Source organism: Corapipo altera, unplaced genomic scaffold (genome assembly GCF_003945725.1).
Source record: "Corapipo altera isolate COAL_440 unplaced genomic scaffold, ASM394572v1 52b, whole genome shotgun sequence".
In the NCBI taxonomy this organism is placed as follows: domain Eukaryota; kingdom Metazoa; phylum Chordata; class Aves; order Passeriformes; family Pipridae; genus Corapipo; species Corapipo altera.
In genome coordinates, this window is record NW_020884922.1 from 1,410,026 (window position 1) to 1,414,432 (window position 4,407).

General features: G+C 56.9%; 1 protein-coding gene across 3 annotated transcripts in view; it reads left to right on the forward strand.

Annotated features, from left to right (window-relative positions):
- Positions 1-3,071: 3,071 nt before the first annotated feature.
- The window catches only part of KCNS2 (potassium voltage-gated channel modifier subfamily S member 2), a 7,420-nt gene continuing 6,084 nt past the window's right edge, over positions 3,072-4,407 (forward strand). The window contains exon 1 of one of the 3 annotated variants that reach the window (XM_027657108.1): positions 3,072-3,195. The gene's annotated coding sequence lies outside the window, so the exon portion shown is untranslated. Of the gene's footprint in view, positions 3,196-3,233; positions 3,986-4,030; positions 4,204-4,407 lie in introns of those variants that run through there. The other 2 variants (XM_027657109.1, XM_027657111.1) reach the window with 2 other exon arrangements.

Consider the following 4,407-nt stretch of genomic DNA (forward strand, 5'->3'; position numbering starts at 1 on the left):
TTTCAGTAAGTATGAAGTTCAGACTAAAGTTCCACCTTCAGCATAATAGATGGTTTTGTCCTCCATTTCAGAGTGAATCTATCCACCAAATCCACCATGCCAATAAAACCACTCACCATAACTTCCTTTAGACTCTATTCAGTACTTCATTAACACTGTAGAAGTAGTAGTTATCCCAGCAGTTACACTTCTTCAAAGGTGATAATGCATCCAAGACTCAGGGTATCCCACCCGCAGAACACAGTGCCATAGAGGGACCAGACAGGAGATGTGGTCTAAGGATATGGCTTCTTAAGCAGCAGCTTCCTGCGCTGTCAGCTGCCAGCAGGCAATAATTTCCATATTCCCTCACAGTTCAGGTCACCACAAGCCCCAGAGAGGGTGTACAGTCAAATACTGCAGTTACCATGTCTCCCGGCCCTGGCAGGCACCTGTACACATGCCATGCTTTTACACAGCACTGGCACCTTCTCATGTTCCTTAAAAGCCGTGGTACCATGTGTACCAATAAAACAAGCTCTGTCTCTCTCACACAGTCTCAGAGTCAGCAACTATAACCAGCAAACCCAAAGTTAGTTTACCTATTGCCCTAGGGTGATAAGAATCACTCATTCATCTCCCCACTCCAACAGGCAATTCTTTCTTGCTTCCTTACATTCCCAGCCCAGCCCCACCTCAGCACTCCTCTTGCATTCTCTCCAGCCTAATAAGCATCCACAAGGCAGTGGAAATGAATTGTTGTTTTGTATTTATCCCAAAATGTGCTCTTCTCTGACACATCACAAGCTCATTTCATGCAAAAATGACATATCTGATTTCTTTTGACATATCTTTTGCCTTGGATTCCACCAGTGATAGTGTGTCCACAGCAATTTTTCCTGTAGTTACTGTTGGAAAAGGCAAAAGTACTAGGTCAGTAACAGACTCGCTTGTGTGTCTGTGGAGCAGAGAGCACACCCTGCAGAAACATTCAGATGAATTTTGGATTACTAACTTGGGTGCTGGAAGCATTTTAGCCTTATTAGCAAAATGATTGGGTTGATCCAATTAGCCCTAATTACAGGAGCAGTTATATTACACTAGTGGGAGTTGTATCCTTTCGCAGTTATGTTGCTTTGCTGCTTATCTCCAGCATCTCTGCATAAACCTCACTGTGTCTTCTAAAAGAAAATGCAAGTTAGAAAAGTGACCAGTGATTTTTGCAAGGTAAAGATAAGAACGGAGACTGATAAATGAGCAATGAGACTGCTTACAACCCTTTTTCTTAGTAAAGTGGCTTAGAAGGTGAGAACAATGTATAAAAGCTTGGAAATCCTCTAAATGTATCTCCACTTAGTTTCTTCTGAAGCAGCATTAGGGAAAAAATATCTAATTTAAGAGTAAGAAAGAAGAGTAATGATTTTTTAATTAATTTTCTGAGGATGTTTAAGTATGTTTAAAGACCCCACTAGATAGGTAGGATAGAACAGAGCTCATGAAAACACACAGACGTCACTTGAATGCACTATCAGCAGCAGCAGCTCACTATTGCTTGTAACATCACTAAGGAATATGAGTTATTCTTGTTCTCCTAAGAGTGAGCAGGAAATTACAACAGAGAAGTTTTATGATTTATCCAAGCCCTAGGATGGCATCCAACTCAGAAATCAAAACGTGGTGGTTCCCAGTCCTGTGTCCTGCCATCCCTTGCCCCAGGCATTAAAAGCCAGTACAATTAGAGCTCCCCAGTGAGTAGTTCGCCAGCAGAGCCCTGAGAGGAGGCGGCTGTCACAAAGTAACCCAACAGCTACGCTGCTGCTGGGAGGCAGGACAGATGCCTCTCTGGACATGAAAAGCCGTTGTTACAGGAAAGCGTGTAGGTCGTCACTGGGTTTGCAAAGCCTCCTCCCTGCTACGTGCAGCTTCTATCTCCTGTGTGCCCCGTCCCGGGAAGGAGAAGAGCTGGGGGACCACACTGAGAGGAGCAGCACTTTCCCTGGCCAGGAGGGCAGCCTGGTGTACATAATTTAATGTCCCCTGGGATGTCACTGGATATGCAGTGAAGCATTCTGGGACACAAAGCTCTGAGCCAGGGCATCTGTAGGATAGGAAGGGAGGCAGGAGGCAGCCACCAGCAGGAGAGCAAAGCAAAAGAAAATACCACCTAAGAAAAGGCAAGCAGGGGCAGCATCTGTAGTATCACTGAAGCATGGATTTTCTGAAGCATTTCTGGGGGCTTGAGGGTGCTACGGGTCCATGCACACAGCTGTGGAAGTGTCTCCAGAGGTGTGGAGTCTTTGGACACACAATGCACCAGCATTGGTGGGATGTGGTGGGGTGATCAAACACCCCAGGCAGGCAAGCTGGGTCCTGGAGACCCAGCCATGCACCAGGACTTACTTGCCCCACTCCGTGTCTGCATTCAGTTTTCTGTGCTCTTAAAGGGCTGTTCTTTATTACCGGGGGGTTCCTTGTAAATAGGGTTCATGTGCTGCTGGAGTTGGAAGGTTTAACCCCTCTTCCTTGCCAAGGGTTTGAGGAACAGCCGAAGACGATGCACAGGGCTGGAGTGCTCGGGGCTTTGACAGGGTGGGGGGAAGCAAGCAAGGAGTCTTCATCCCCCTGCCTTCCCTAATCCTGCAAAGCACTGACAGCAATTCGTTTCCAGGAGCTGGACTTCAGATGCGTGGGACCATGAGTGAGAGGTGGTCACGAGGCAGCTGGCAGGAGACCATGCGGGTTAGCCCGGTATAAAGCACCTGTCTCAGAGCACCTATGCTCTGCACAGCCGGCCCCTGATCGGGAAGTCAGGTGCGCAGTCTTCTGCTGCTCGCAGGGACTGTCAGGACCAGACTTCTCCCCGGAAAATTCGGTCTCACGCCGGGCTCAGCATGAGGGAAAAGATTTCTTCCCAGTCGCCTCCAGCATAGGCAGGGACCCTGCTATCGCTGGCCATGTAGCTGGACATTACTCCACTCCGGGCCAGCCGGAAAACTCTGCCCCGCCAAGAGCAGCAACGCAGGGAGGTCAGCCCTTCCACCCGCCCCGCTCGAGGTCCTGCCGTTCAGGATCATCCCTCCTGAAATGGTTGGCAGGGCAGTGTGGGGAGGTCGGGGGTTCCCATCCGGCAGCTGAGGGGGCGGCTAGCAGCCTCAACACGCAGCCCCGCTCTCCTCACGCCAAATGGCCCCGACGAGTGCCCCCGTCTTTCCTACTGTGAGTCCCCGCAGGGACCCTGCCCAGGCAAGACAGCGAGGACCCGCTGGTGCCATGGGCGGGGAGGGGGGAATAGCGGCACCCTCTCCCCCGGTCCCTTCCCGGCAGGATGAGGGGTAGAGAAGCGGGTGACGCCCCTCAGGAGAGGGTCTGCGGGTGCCCAGAACCACTGCGGCCGCGGGTGGGCGTCCCCCGTCCCCCCTCGGAGCCGGCGTGAGGGAGGGAAACCGAGTTTGTGGCGCGGCTGCCGCCGGTGCGCGGGGGCAGGAGCGGGAGCGGGCGAGCGGAGGCACCGCCGGCACAGCGGCCCCGCCTGGCCGTCCCTGCGCAGCCCCCGGCCGCCCACCCACCAGCCCCGACCGCCGCCGGCGGGGTCGGGCCGGGGGTAGGTGGGAGCGGCGGGGGCGGGCGGCAGCCTCGGGGGTCGTCGCCATGACGAGCGGGCGTGCCGCCGCCTCCCGCCGCTGAGCGGGGCGGCCGCTGTCCCTTCAGCACCGCGCGGCCGCGGGGGCCGCCCTGCCCTGCCCTGCCCGGCACCTGCACCCCACCGGCACGGGCACCGGCATCCCCCCAGCACCGACAAAGCATCCCCCCAGGACCCCCTCGGCACCGTCATCCCAGCGGCACCGGCATCCCCCCGGCACCGGCATCACCCCGACACCTCACCAGCACCGGCACCCCCCGGGCAGCGAAGCGAGCCCTGGCGGCCCCCGCGGGCGGCGGCGATGGCGGGCGGGGGCCGGGGGCGACGGGGCGCGCCGGCGGGGGGCCGCGGCCGCTGAGGTAGCAGGTAGGGCGGGCGCGGAGCCGAGCGGAGCCGGGCGGGGGGGGATCCCCTGCGGCCGGGGGGCAGCGGCGCCCCCCGCGCAGAGCGGAGGCTCCGGCCCCTGAGGCGCGGCGGGGACCGGGAGCCTGAGCCGGCGGCGGCCGGGGGGGCTCCTCGTCTGGCGGGGCCGGGAGCGGCAGAAGGCAGGGAAAGGTCCGCACAGAGCCGGTGGCACAAAGGCCGTGAGTAACGGGGGGTTGGTGGGGAGCGGCAGCCGCAGCCCAGGTGAAGGGCGCGGGGAGGAACAGGAGCCTGCAGCGGGAACAAAGGAGCCTCTCTCAGGGTCCTCAGTGGGAGGTGGGAGAAAAGAAAAGGGGAACAAAGGGAGATATGGGGCAGAGGGTGAAAAAGAGGGGAAAGTGGGTGAACGGGGGGGGGGGGGGGGG